The following is a 15,222-nucleotide window of genomic DNA, read 5'->3' on the forward strand; positions in this document are numbered from 1 at the left end:
AAAATGGTTTCATGAGATTTACTTAGAAGTTCTGGAAGGGTGACCTGTGAATCTGTATTTAAACACAAAGTAAAGCAAAACAGATAGAACTCCCTGGATGTCTCTGATATGTAGCAGATTTGGGACTCACTTGACCCAGAGGCTCTGTAGAGTAGCAAGTCATCTGCATGCCTCTCAAACAAGTCTCCACAACTGCCATTTCTCTCCACTAGGCTTTTCACAGACATCAGAAAGTGGACAGTTCAAAATTATTCCTTGGTAAGGATGTGGAATGTAAGACCTCACAGCTGCTGATTAAAGGCAGAGCCATACACTTCACAGCTCAGTGAAGCAGATGGTAAGGTTTATCTTCTTTTGTTGGACATTGTGGCACTAACACTCATGCTTGGATGGAGGCAGGGCTCAGGAGAGAAGTAGAACATTCTTGCAGGCTATTCCAGACCCTCATTAGACAATAATTCTGTACTTCTTGAGAACAAAGTTTGCCAAATACTCCAAAGTTCTACAGTACAAGATGTGGTGGGGATTATATGTGTTTGGAAAATTTGCAAAACTGGTTACCAGTTGCCCAGCAGGGCCATTTTGAGTTTTCAGATGAACGTGACAGGACGAACCCATTGCCAGTGGTGGACCTCTACCTCTAAGCAATAAAATGAATCGATCTACTGTAACAAGTTCTTGGCTATTAATCAAATAAATTTTAGATGGCATCTGCCTGAATAATTAGGCCAGTATCAGGAGAGTTGAATTTCTTTTCCCCCAGCTGCTACAGAGCAAGACCCATGTCCACAGAAGCCATTCCTAGTTGAGGTCAAGAAATACATTAGCATACAGCTGGAGTCCATATTTCCAGCCTCTATTGCAAAGGGCATGCATTCAGAGGGTTCCACAGAGTTGTGGCTAAAACATATTCCTGGGAATTGTCCTTTGATCTGTCAAGAGCCTTCTCAGCCCCTCTGTGGAGACAAACACCCTCCACTCCCAGCCCCTGGAACTGATACTTGATTCATTTCCCTGTCTTGTAGGCCAGTTCTGAACCCACTGCAGTGTTGAGACTTAGACCCCCAGCTCCAGCTGGCTGGACCACAAGACTTTGGGCTCTGAGCAAGAATACTGGCCTGGACATCATCTCAGTACTGTTATATCACTGTTACAAAGTTTGAATTTCGTGTAACATGTTTCTGTTTCAGTGTCGCCGAGGTGGTTCCTCAGGTCCATCCCTAAGAGGAACTGCTCGCCGGGACGCCTCCGAGCGCACCTGGGGGCACCTTCCTCTCCAACCCGGCCGCAGGGAGAGGGGCTTCGCTCCAGGCTACGCGCTTTGTCCCCGCGCGGCCCCCGTCCACCTCCCTGTCGCTGCCCAGCCGGCCGAAAAGTTTCTACAGTTGCGGAATTCCGGGCTCGGCGACCACCAGCGCGAAGTGTGAGCGCCAGTCGGAAGCCAGCACGCCCGCCGGCCCAGGTGAGTGGCTGCTGGCGTCTGGGCGCAGGGCGGCCCCCGCGGGAGTGGGCGAGCGGCCGGGCCAAAGCGGACCTGCCGTTGCTATGACAACGCGCCGGCAAACCGGCCGCTGGGCGTCCGGCTGCCGGGTCGGCTGGCGGCCCCCGCCGCCCGCTCCTAGTGTCTCCTGGGGCCCAGCCGTTGGGACCCCATTTTCCCCGGGTCGGTGTTTGGGGTGGTCCTTGGTTGCCCCGATTCATCCCCACCTTCTCACCTCGACCACATCTTGAGACGTGAACCGTTTTGAAATTTAAATCTGACTTACTCTAGGGTAAGTGTGATTTGGGAAAAATGACACATCCTTGAAAGTTCTGAAGTTGCGGGTTTTTCCCCCTCCTTTCTTCTTTTTTTAATCTCCTAAAGCCTGGCACCTAGTAGGACCTCGTTATATGGTAGCTCTTGCTTACGACACTTAGTGTAGTTCCTTGCACACAGTGGGTGCACATTCGAGGAGCCTCTTACAGATATGTGGACAGGTAATTTAAGCGCTCTGCCTCAATTTCCTCGTCTGTAAGGGCAGGTTATAATTTCTCACGCAGTGTTGTGGGCTCGAAGGAGCCTGTATATGAAACTGCTTTGTGAGCAGTAAATGTCAAGCATTTGGGGTTTAGTTGTAAGGGGTATTTACATGCTGCACGTGGTTTGAGTCTCCCGGTCCCCTGTCACTAGCCAAGGAGGACCTTCTTTTCTGTCTGACCACCAAACAACTCCAGTATCCAACCAGGAAACAGAGTGGTCATGCATCAGAAGAGGGTTCTGTCAGTGAAAAGAAACAGCAGCAGGGTTTTGAGCCTAACTTTCTCCACTTCTCTCTCCTTAGAGACATTGTTACAGTTGTAATTTTATTTGTGTGTCTGATACATAGTGTGTGGTAAATAAGTACTTAAATGTTTGAGTTATAAGGATTTTCCCATGTCATTCAACAGTCTCTCAAAATAAGCATCCTGGTTAAAAGCACAGACTCCAGAGCCAGGCAGAAGCACAGGTGTGAATTCCAGCTCTGCCACAGTTCCTTATCTGAAACCCATGGGGGCAGTTTGTGTTTTAAAATTCAGAATTTTTCAGATTATGGAAAGACAACGTGGTGTATAAACTGCACCACTTCTAGTAGGGTCTGGGGAAGTACCCTGGAAATAAAGAACACATGAATTCTTTTAACTTCATTCTAAGTGTGATAAGTAAAGACTGTACATACTTTCACATGAGTTCAGGTCAGGTTTTGCTAACAGATCAATTTGCCACATGTGTGAGTACATGTGGTGTTTGGAGCTTTTTGGATTTTAGAATTTCAGATAAGGGCATATGAGTCTCTGCCAGTGTAGCTGCTCAGATTCCTCAGCTGTAAAATGAAAATGTTAGTGTCTGCCTACCTCCCAGGTTCCATTCATGTTTTGGGAGGAGTAAATGAGTTAGTACATGTTAACTGCTTAGAATAGTGAATGATCCTTAATCAGTGTTATAGAAAAGAGTCAGCTCTTAGGATATTATTTTTATTGGCTCCATAATAATCCACACTGTGGACAAACCATAATTTATTTGCAATTTATTTATTGTTGGATAGTTATATTTCAAGTACAAAACTGTAGCAATGAATGTCTTTATACTTACATCTTTTGACTAGATTTTTGATTACTGAAGATCAGTTCCTAAAAATAAACTACAGAGTCAAAGGGCAGAGTAAATGCTCTTCAAACATCATGTTATCCGTAGAAAGATTATACCAGTTTGCCATCCTGCTGTCAGTTTTGTGACACCTGTGTTAGCATTATCATTTAAAAAAAAACTTTGTAAATTTCACAGATTAAATATAGTGCCTCATTTTAACTCACATCTTTCATTATTAATGTGTTTAACCATTAAAAAAAAATCTTGCTGTTAGTTATTAGGTATTTCTTTTCTGTGAATTGCCTGTACAAGCTCTTTGATGGTTTTTATTTTGGAGTCTCAGTTTTTCTTAATTGTTTAATTGTTTGATATTTGCATGCTGGGCTTTGGCTGGAATTAGTTGGATAAGGTATCCCTGGAGCCTGGGGCAAGTTGTTACTTGCCTGCAGGCTACAGAGCAATGTAGAAAGCAGTGTTTCAGAGGCTGGATCTTGAGGAAAATCAGAAATCAAGACCAGGCTGTTTATCTGAATCTTCAGGCCAACAGAGCTTAGAAAAAAGAGAGCATCCAGGTAGGAAGCAAAAGAATTAGGAAGAAGAAAGAAGGAGAGTGATCCTGAAAGCTGAGAGAGAGATGCTGTAACCTCTTTTTCATTTTTTTTGTAGGGATCTAGCAATTTCTTGTATGGATGATGGGGGAATGGGGGTGGGGACACTGTCTTGGCCAGACACTGGTTTGTGTGAACTCTTTGTAGAGTAAGGATATTAACCCTTGCTTGACATAGGGGGGTGTTTCTCTTACAATTGCCTTTTCATTTAATTTATAATGGCTTTTGATTTATAGAAATTAAAACAATTTATGTTGCCTACTTATTAACCTATTCCTTTTTGGTTCATTGCTTTTATGCTTAGAAAATCTTTTTCATGCAGAGACCAGGTAACACTCTACATTTTCTTTAAAAATGTTATTTTGTGATGTCAGCAAATCAAGGAAGAGTTAATGAAAGTGAAAGAACTGAGTAGTGTGATTTCCAATAAAAAACCTAAAAGGTGATGATATAAAGGGTGATACTCATGTCATCTTCCTGTCTCCTTGAAGACAGAAGAAAAGAATTTATACTGCTGTATAAGAGATTGACAGAGACTTTCTCTGGCGGTGTCATACATTGTGAACTTGTAGAATCATATCCTCAGAGACTTTTAGAAGTGTCCTGAAAGAGATGTGATCTCTGAAGATATTTCCTACTTCTTTTATCCACCTGATGGTCCTATATAGTATTTCAAGCACCCACAGTTCTTAGATACTGAGAAATAATTTCCTTGTTTTTAAAAGAGGCTTAAAAAGGGGAAAATGTATTGTAGAATTAAATGTTGACCTTCTTGGCACTGGTAAATTAGAATGCTTTCAGATGTGCTTCAGAAAGAATTTCCCTCCCTACTGAGATCCGTTATGGGTCAGTGAGGCGAATTGTGTTTTCTTTGGATCTGTCTTAGGGTTCCAGAATGTGAAGAGTAGACAACTTATTGTTAAACTGTATTAATATATATTCTCTTAGTTTATTAACTAAAATAAATTGTAAGGTGCATGAAAGACTAATCACCTTAGGAATTCCTGCAGTTTTGTCAACCCCAAGCTGTTTAATTTCTGGAAGGTTTGTAAGGTGAGGGGCAGTATCTTTTGTAATTCATCAGAATATTCTTTTTATTTATAATAGACTAATTATCTTTCTTAATAACCATTGACTTCTCAGTTTGACTATCAGAGAGGATGTGGTATAACATCAAGAATAAAGCCAGAAAAAGCAACTTTCTATTGAAGAAAAGTTGATTTAGAAATAGTGTTAACATTTACTTTATTTTTTAATCTAAATTACTTAGTAGACATTATTAACTATTATAAACTTGAATTCAACAGATATTTATTGCATGCCTACAATGTTCTGAGCACAGTTCTAGAATATTGTGTCATGTTTTTACTTTTACATTGTATGTGTCCAAAGTTTGCTTATAATTCAGTATTCTTAATGTGAGCTGTGTTTACATGGAAAAACTAGTCACAGACATATACATTCAGAGAATCTAAAAAAAGCCTTATAGAAGATGTTCATCCAGTCTCTAAGGATGAGATGCTGTTAATTGAAAGTTCTACTCTGTTACTTTGTTGTTTTGGTGGAATGCTCATCTGCAGTGACAGAGCTGCTGGGAGAGAATCCATCTACCGTTTACCAAAGGCAGTGGGTCTGAGGCTCAGGTTCTTATACTTGAATTCTTCCAAGTCTGTTTGCTGTCAGCAAATCTAACATAGAGGCACTTACATCTGCTCCAGGGAGCTCAGTTTCCAACCAGCTGAGGTACTGGGAAGAAAGCAAATATTTACCCTTGGACGTTTTTCATGGAAATCAAATTAATTTTTCCTCTCAATCTTCTTTATGTTGGCCTTCAGTTTATGGCAATAAAATTCAATACTTTTCATATTTGTGATTATGAAAGTAAACACCAATGTCCAGCAGTGATTTTTTAAGTTAACTTAATTGCTTTTCTGTCCTGTCTCTTTGATGGTACATATGTTATAATGTGTTCCCCTAGCTCCTTTTTATACTCACAGCTCACTTTTTTTTATTGAGAATATACCATATAATTCACCCTTTTAAACTGTAAAATTAAGTTTTTGCAATCATCAGACTGTCTAATTTTAGAATGTTTCATCACCCCCAAAATGAAGCCCCACATCCATTTGCAGTCACTCTCCATTCTCTACCTCACCCCTGCACCTGGCAAACACTAATCTGCTTTCTCTCTGTATGGATTTGCCTATCATTGTGGGCATCTTATGTAAATGGAATCATGCAATATGGGGTCTTTTTGCATTTGACTTCTTTCATTAAGCATGATGTTTCCAAGAATCATTTCTGTTGCAATGTGTATCTATCCTTCCTTCTTTCTATAACCAAATAAAATTCCATTGTATAGTTATAACACACTGTTTTTTGTTTGTTTGTTTTTTTAAATTAATTTATTTTTTAATTGAAGTATACTTAGTTACAGTGTGTCAATTTCTGGTATACAGCATAATGTCCCAGTCATGCATATATATATATATATTTGTTTTCATATTTTTTCATTAAAAGATATTATAAGATATTAAATATAGTTCCCTGTGCTATATAGAAGAAATTTGTTTTTTATCTATTTTTATATATAGTGGTTAACCTTTGCAAATCTCAAAGTCCCAAATTTATCCCTTCCCACCCTTTTTCCTCCAGCAGCCATAGGATTGCTTACTATGTCTGCAAGTCTGTTTCTGTTTTGTAGATTAGTTCATTAGTGTCCTCTTTTTTCTTTTCTTTTTTGTAGATTTCACATATGAGTAACAGATTGTTTTTATCCTGTCATCAGTGGATAGCCATTTGGGTTATTTCTTCTTTTGCTCTCATGAATGATGCTGCTATGAATATTTGTATATACATTTTTGTATTGATGTATCTTTTTATCTCTTGAGTATGTATCTAGAAATAGAATTGCTGGTCATATGGTAACTCTAAGTGTAACTGTTTGAAGACTGCCAAACTGTTCTCCAAAGTGGTTGCACCATTTTACATTCCCACTAGTATTGCATGAGGATTCTCATTTCTCCACATCATCACCGACCCTTTTTTATTGTCTGCCTTTTTGATTATAGTCATCTGCATAGGTGTGAAATGATACTTTATTATACTTTTGATTTGCATTTCCCTGATGACTAATGATGTTGGACATCTCTGGCCATTTGTATATCTTCTTTGGTGAAGCATCTAACTCCTTTGTTTATTTTTTATTTGGATTATCTTTTTATTCTTGAGTTGTCAGAGTTTTTTTATATGTTCTGGGTACTAGACCCTTACTAGACATATGATTTGCTAATATTTCCTCCCATTCTGTAGGTTGTCTTTTTGCTTGCTTGGTAGTGTCCTTTGAGGAGCAAAAGGTTTTAATTTTATAAAGTTCAGTATATCTGTTTTTACTTTGATTATTTGGCTTTAGATATCATATCTAAAAACACCATTGCCTAAATCAAGGTCATGAAGATTTACTCATATGTTTTTTTCCTAAGAGTTTTGTGGTTTTAGCTCTTGTATTTAGGTCTTTGATCCATTTGAGCTAATTTTTGTATATATGTATGAAGTAGGTGTCCAAATTCATTCTTTTGCATGTGGATAACCAGTTGTCCCAGGACCACTCACATTAGTGAACATTAATGTCCTCACATTATTTGAGTCAACTTGTGAGTCATGTTTTGAGGAAGCAAAATTTGGTTGATTCCTTGTCATCTCAACTGGATGCCACCATCCTACACAGAAGACACTCCAGGCAAAGGAGCATCTGTATTACTTACAATATTCATGAAGGCTTATAACTTGGTGAATTGTCTTGTAGGGGATGTAAGCTTCGGGGCTGCTTCCACCTCCAGTCTAATGTAAGGCCTCTCAAGTGGACCTGTGTAGCTGTCTCCTTGCCATCTTTCCCCTGAATCATAACCTGATTCCCACTTGACCTTTCGTGGAAAGAGAAGAGTAGAAGAGGCATTGCTTCCTTCTAAGCAGGAGAGGCCCTAAAATTTTCCTTCCAGACTCATGGGAGGACCTGGGAAGAGTTGTGGACTTTTCGACAAAGAAAAGGGGACATTCTCAAGGGAAGGCAGAGCTTTTCCACCTCCTTATACTTCCCACTGAAAGCTCCTCTCTCTGGAATTGTGACCTAATTGAGCCTTGGCTTGTTTCAGAACCCCTTTTCCTTGGAATGGAGAGATAGGGAAGGAAGATTTGTGTGCTTCACAGAGGTTCAAATGTGCAGTCTGGGAAAAGCTTAGGATTGGGTCAGGCTCACCTGAGTTCAGATTTTGTCCCTGCATCCCTATTTTTGATTTCCTTTTCTATAAAATGGGGTTTATAATCCCAGCTTCCCAGGATTATTATGGAAAACAAATCAAATATCATATATAAAGTGCCTAACATGCTTGTAGCTCCTCAATAAATTCATTTCCCTTCTCTCTTTTCCAGATTTTCTGGTAAATTTGTATAAATACAGTGTTTTTTTAAACACCATAGAATCTTAGCATTGGAAGGGCATATGGTCATAACCATAACACTTTGCTGAATCTGTCAAAGCTCTTTTTCATGTTTATTCACTCAATTTTGATTTATTCAGTCAATTTTTATTGATCACTTTATTGTGTTTCAGGCACTGTTCTCTGTGTGCCTGTCATAAATCAGCAGAGGAGAGGTGACAGATGTACATGACACAGAGCCTGCCACGTGGTTGCCATTTCACTTACCCTGCTTCTCTCATTTGATTCATTTACTTACTCAGTTATGAGCCAGACATTATGCTGGTTTCATTGAATACAAAGATCCAGTCTTTGAGAGCTCACAGTCTGTTGTGGAAGGAAGCAGACCAAGAAATTCTTATCTTCTATGGGAGGTGCTAGAAGAGACTGGATCGGTCTGTGGGAGCTGGAGGAGAGCACACCCGAGTCTGCGAGGGGGAGTCAGGGAAGAATGAGTGGAACGGGAAAGGAGTCTGAGGCAGAATGAACAGGAGGCCCAAAGGCCTGGAGGTGGGAAAGAGTGTAGATTCTTAAGGAAGTGGATATCCAGGGGATTGATCAAAGACAATGGCTTGACAGGCCAGCAGTGCCCAGCTTACAAAGAGCCTGCATGTGCCAGGCTGAGATGTGAGGTCAGTTTAGATGGAGAAGACAGAAGCATAATTTGTCATTAAGAGTGAACTTGGTTTTATTCTTCTTTTCTAAGCCTAGCTTAAAAAAAAATGTCCTTTTCTTTGTCTTATGTCTTTGGCATTTTCCCCAAGCACCTGAGATTTGGGCTTTTGCTTTCCTGATTCTCTAGTTATAGCATCCTGCCACTTTAATATCGTCCTAGGTTACTTGCCTGTCTACTTTGGGGTTATGACTTCATAGCTCATGGACAGCTCCCTCTGTGGCCATTTACTTTCTCTGGAAGAGTCTCTGTCCTGTTTGCCCCAGGGCTTACTTGGTAAGAGGAAAGACCAATTAGGCTGGCAGAGACTAGTGGAGAGAGCCGTTGGAGCAGGGCCAGGTACAGGGGCAGGCCCCTGACCTGGAGGTGCTGTCTCTGGTGCTTCTGATGTCGGCATAGTCATAGCCCCTCTTCTCATCTCCTCCCACAGTCACTCACTGCTGGGCTCTGCTCCGGGGCTGTCTCTAAGGTCCCTGTTGTTTTACCATAATTCAGGGTAACTGAGGGGTTGAAGAGTGTCCCAGCAGCTCAAAAGTCTTAGTCTTGTTGAGGGCAGCCTCCTTCATGTAGCCAGTCATTTACCCCCTCGAGACACAGTCTACATTGGCCCTTCAGACATGAAAGAACTTGTCTGACTTTCCAGAGGTCACTTATGTGGGACTTTGTTCTGAGATCCTCCCTCTGTTATAAGTTATTGAAGGAACTGGCTTTGAAAAGAAGATTGATTAGGGTTTGGGAAGGGACGATATGACAGCTGTTTCCAAATATTTGAAGGGTTGCTGAAGTGTAGCAGATGAGGGGCAAGATTTTGGTCTTTAATCATGGCCCTCCTTACTAGCGTTTTTGTTTGTTTTCATCTAAATTCCTTTCAGCCTAAAATAATTCTGTGAATTCTGTGATTCAGTAAATGAAGCAGGCAGTGACTATGCTGATTAAATCTAGATTCTTGAGGCAGATTGAGTGGCATCATTTTAGCTTTTTGAGCTCAGCCACTAGTGAATTGAAGTTGTAATAGCTATATTTATTATACTCAGAATTGAATGAGTTATTAATAAGCCATTGCTTAGCCCCATATTATCTCTGTTTTGCAGACTAATTTTTTTCAATAGGATTTCCTTAATTGTATCAAATGTTTCATTCCTAGAATACTTAACGTGTCTGATTCGTATAATCTCCAGGGAAACTAAACGGTCTTAATTACATCCAGCATTTTGATTTCATTTGATTCCTTAGATGAGATTAAAAGTAATTTATTTTAAAGGCTATGACTACTGTCTATATGCTTATTACAAATTTAGAAAGGTTTGATCCTATTACATTAGCGTTGCCAACATCTCAGGTAATTTAGGTTGTGGACTAGCATATGGTGTGGTTAACGTCTTTCAGAATGAATAGCTTGATGACACTATTTATATTTTAAATTGCTCTCCCCCCATTTTCCTCATCACTGTCTTTAGGTAGCATTGATTTATATTTTCTATTTATCTAGCCGTTTCCCTAGTGCATGTCAAGGCTTGCTCCCTAGGAAGCAGAGTGTTCTTTGGTTCTACTCTTTCCCGAATAACTGCTTCCAGGTGAATAAGTAAATGTTGGTAATAATTTGTGGAGTATGACTTTTACTTCTACATGCCATTTTTCAACAGAGATATTGGCAAATTGACTCTCACCTAGAGGAGACTGAAGGGCCTGGGACATGAATGGTCTTTAAATGGTATGAAGGACGGCTGAGGGTACTGGCGGTGTAGAAAAGCTGGCTATGACCAGGGGGACACATGCCTATTTCCTTCATATCTAGAAGACTGAGTCCTGTTAAAGATGAACTAGGCATATCTGTAAGGACAGACTAGGTATGACCTGTAGGAAACTTTATAGGGAGATAGTTTTGGCTCAGTATGAGGAAGAACATTCTGTCATTGGAGTCCAATGAAACAAGCTTCTTGGGGAAAGTAAAGAATGGGCTCTCTGTCGTTGGGAAATTTTTAACAGTGTCCATGTTGTATCAATCAGATCTATGACACAGGTCTGTATCAGATGTTCTTTTTTTTTTTTTTTTCAGTTCTTTTTTTTTTTTTGTATATATGTATTTTATTGAAGTATAGTCAGTTTACAATGTTGTGTCAATTTCTGGTGTATAGCATAATGCTTCAGTCATACGGAACATACATATATTCATTTTCATATTCTTTTTCACCATAAGTTACTACAAGATATTGAATATAGTTCCCTGTGCTATACAGTATGAACTTGTTGTTTATCTATTTTATATATATTAGTTAGTGTCTGCAAATCTCAAACTCCCGATTTATCCTTTTCCACCCTCTTCCCCCTGGTAACCATAAGTTTGTTTTCTATGTCTATGAGTCTGTTTTGTAAATAAGTTTGTTTCTTTTTTTGTTTTTTTTTAGATTCCACAGATAAGTGATATCATATGGTATTTTTCTTTCTCTTTCTGGCCTACTTCACGTAGAATGACAATCTCCAGGTCCATCCATGTTGCTGCAAAAGGCATTATTTCATTCTTTTTTATGGCTGAGTAGTACTCATTGTATAAATACTTCTCCATTCTAGGTTTTGCGTTAGTGATTTATATGATTGATTTTATATTCTTGAACATACCATATCTAGGAAGGCTGTGACACGTAGATAAAAGCTGCCTGACATTAAATTGTCTTTGTAGATAATTCACAAAGTGGATATATACCAAATGCACATGTGTACTTATATACATGTCCATACATCTATCTTGTATATTTGAGAATTACTATACTTTGATAGTTTTGTCCTCTGTTCCTATTATAAAATATATCAAGCTATACGCTATAGAGACTTCTGAATCTCATAAGAACATAGTTTTTTTAAAAAGTTCAAACATTTATTTACCAAATTGATTTAAAAAATCCAGTTGCTAAATCTTTAAAACCAAAAAAAAAGAAAAAAAAAGCTTTTGTGGGAGTAAGAATTAAAAACGTGGTTTTATTATGAGAGTATTTGAGAGAGATCTATAGATAGAAGAATATGGACCTTTGGACATTCAATTAGTGTCTTAGATATTTAAGAATAGGAAGTGGGAGCCTATAGTCATTTTGGAAAATTGTGTGTTCAGACTCCCTTACTAATTGGATTGTTGAGTACAGTATTAGTGGTTTCAAATGGAATCACAATTCATTGCAATTCTGACCTGGGGTAATAGATATAGAGTTAAAATGGAGTCCATCTTCCTGAAGAAATACTGATTTTATGAAATGATGAAACTGATTTTAAAATAAAGCATTAAGTGCGAATCACTAAGTTCAAAAAATACTTACAGGCCCTGTGAAAGAAGATTTAGTGCATTTAGCTTTCAAACAGCTCATTGTGGATGAAATGCCTTTAAATTGATGTGAATTATCATGCCAATAAGTTAATGAAATAGAGGAAGTTACATATCTTCTCTTTGGAATGGGCTTAACCTCTAGGGACAGATGGTTCTCTTTCAAAATAGACTTTCTTCTGAAGAGGTAAGCCTCCGTCTAAGTGTTGGGTTTCTTTTCCAAAGTCTTTAGAGAAGTTTCTTTTTTGGAATGAACCCAAGCACAATGTGGGTGCTATTAAAACTTTGATTTGGTATTACGAAAGAAAGTCATTGTGCTGGGAGAAATTCCCTGGTGAGGAAGATACAAGTTTTATGGGACTTTAGAATTCTTTAATACTTTTCATTGCATATGTGATTATAGCAGATTATTTCTCTCTTCCATGAACTCGTTTGGAACTCTGAGTTATTGGTAGAATATGGGGAATGTCCTTAAGTTCATTGAGGAGCTAGGTAAATCCTTGGCAGTCTTGGAGATGAACAGATTGTCTGACTCTGCTAAAAGCAAATCTTCTGTAGGATAGTCTTCTCAGTTCTTACTCCAGCCTGAGTACTGTGCAATGTAAATAGTGATATTTAATGTTGAAATAATGATCTTTCAAATATTGGGGTATTTTAAAAAATACTGAACAAATGAATTTTTCACTTGATCTTTGAACATTTTAAAGTCATGTTGCTAAGTGAAAATATGACAGTGAATTTCTGTTGAGAATATCCAACATTTTTCTTCACCCACCCCGGGTAGGAAAATATCCTCATGCATCTTTTTAAAAATGTTAATAATAAGGTCTATGGACAACCATTTTTGAAGTGTTTGAATCACTGTGACTTCTTAGACACCTTGCATGGCGTGGAACAGCTTTCTTTCTTCTTTTTCTTTTCCCGTTTCTGCTCTCCACTCCGCCCCCCCCACTTTGTTTTTGGTCTCTGTGCTTCTACATAGGATATATAAAGAACCCTACATGGAGCTCCTTACTTTGCAAGCTTTTTAGTAGTGTGCCAAGGGGTGAGACTGAGTAGTCATTCTTTCTATTATTAATTCATATTAATTTAAAGCTCACTGAATTATCTGCATATTAACTTTTAGCAATTTAACTTCTTTCAGACTTCTTTTCCTTACATCTATGGGAGTTCTCTATCATTTCAGCTGCTATCTTTTGGCTTATTTGTATAAACAGATTGCTCTTTCTCTCTCTTTCTCTTCCCTCCTTTCCTCCTTTCCATGAACACCAAATACCTACTATGTGCAGTGAGAGTCCTAAAGATACAATGATGAATTAATGACATCACCTCTGTCTTCATGACAGTCTGGTGGTGAAGAAGTACTTAAGTAATATGATAGAGTGTGATAGAAGTAATACCAGAGTTGTGTATAAATTGCCACCAAGTATAGAGGATGGAGAAACTAACTTTGTGTATGGGGACAGCGAAAATAAGAGAATTGAAAATTGACTGTTAAGGCAGAAGATAAGCTTGAATATTTATTAATTTTTTTGAAGTATATTTATTTACAGTGTGTTAGTTTCTGGTGTGCAGTGAGTTCTACATATATATTTTTTTTCATTATAGGTTATTATAAGATATTGAATGTAGTTCCCTGTGCTATATAGTAGGACCTTGTTGTTTATCTATTTTGTATATAATAGTTTATATCTGCTATTTTTTTTTCACTCATTGATATATTTAATCTGCATGGATTTCAGACATTGATTTTTCAGTTCAGTGTGGTGGAACTTACAGTTGGCCAGGAGATTGAAGCATGTATTTTATATCTTTAAAAGAATAGATAAACAAGATTATACTGTATAGCACAGGGAAATATATACAAGATCTTGTGGTAGCTCACAGAGAAAAAAATGTGACAATGAATATATATATGTTCATGTATAACTGAAAAATTGTGCTCTACACTGGAATTTGATACATTGTAAAATGATTATAAATCAATAAAAAATGTTAAAAAAAAAAAAGATCTTCTGTGATAGATTTTGTTTGTTTGTTTGTTTCTTTCTTTCTTTGTTTCCAGAGGCTTAGCAGGAGATACACTGTTGCTCATGATTTCTTGCCTCTGTATCACTGGAAACTATTTCTACCTATTCTTCAGAGAGGCCTCTTTTGCCATTTCCCAAAGATTCTGGCCTGATTTCTGGACAGTCATTATGATTAGATTCTATGTCATATTGAATGTCTTCCTAAGACTTTCAGCTTCTATTGTATTTGTATATTGGATAGCTTCCTAAGACTTTCAGCTTCTATTATATTTGCTTGGTTTACTTTAGTTTACAAAAATCCTCACACTTAATATTGTTTGCAAAATATCCATAAATCTTGTGAAACCCTATTCATGATAGTAAATAATTTATTTAACAGATAGAGCTTATTGTCTGATGTGGGAATATAGACAAGTAAATAGGCGGTTGAGAAAAGTGCCATGATAGGGGAAGTATACGGTACTGCTTGACTCGTAGGAAGGGCACCTAAGCCAGATTTGGAGGCCAGGAGATGTGGTTTTTGGCTGAAATGCCTCTAAATTAAGATGGAAGGATAGGTAGAAATTATCCAGGTAAAAGGTAGAGTGATGGGGCACAGTGTTTCAAGCCCAGGACATAACAGATGTAGAAGTCTGGACCTGAGAGGCATAGGATCTGAAAGGATTTTTAGGAACGGGAAGAGTGATAACAGGAGCCAAGACAACAGGGTGGGAAAGTGGATAAGGATGAGGCTTGAGACCATATCACATACATCATATTGGGCTCTTTAAGCCACGTTAAGAAATCTAGACTTTAACTTATTACTTGTTTGAAGTAACAGAGAGTGGTTGAAGGCTTTCATAAGTAGATACACATGTTAGAAAAACCATTTTGGCTGCAGTCTGGAGAATGTATTGGAGAAGGCTAGCGATAAAGAGCTCAGTTAATTGGAGGCTGGTGTGGTTCTCTAGGTAAGAGATACTGGAGTTGTACAGTAGGGAAATAGCCATGGGCACAACATGACTAAAACTTAGTGGGATG

At 38.3% G+C, this 15,222-nt stretch overlaps 1 protein-coding gene across 2 annotated transcripts in view; it reads left to right on the top strand.

Annotated features, from left to right (window-relative positions):
• Nucleotides 1-1,384: 1,384 nt before the first annotated feature.
• Nucleotides 1,385-15,222, top strand: part of STK33 (serine/threonine kinase 33) — a 118,414-nt gene continuing 104,576 nt past the window's right edge. Inside the window, exon 1 of one of the 2 annotated variants that reach the window (XM_031460089.2) lies at nt 1,385-1,462. The gene's annotated coding sequence lies outside the window, so the exon portion shown is untranslated. Of the gene's footprint in view, nt 1,463-3,435; nt 3,679-15,222 lie in introns of those variants that run through there. The other variant, XM_010985927.3, reaches the window with a different exon arrangement.

The sequence above is a fragment of the Camelus dromedarius genome, chromosome 12 (assembly GCF_036321535.1).
Source record: "Camelus dromedarius isolate mCamDro1 chromosome 12, mCamDro1.pat, whole genome shotgun sequence".
Taxonomy (NCBI): domain Eukaryota; kingdom Metazoa; phylum Chordata; class Mammalia; order Artiodactyla; family Camelidae; genus Camelus; species Camelus dromedarius.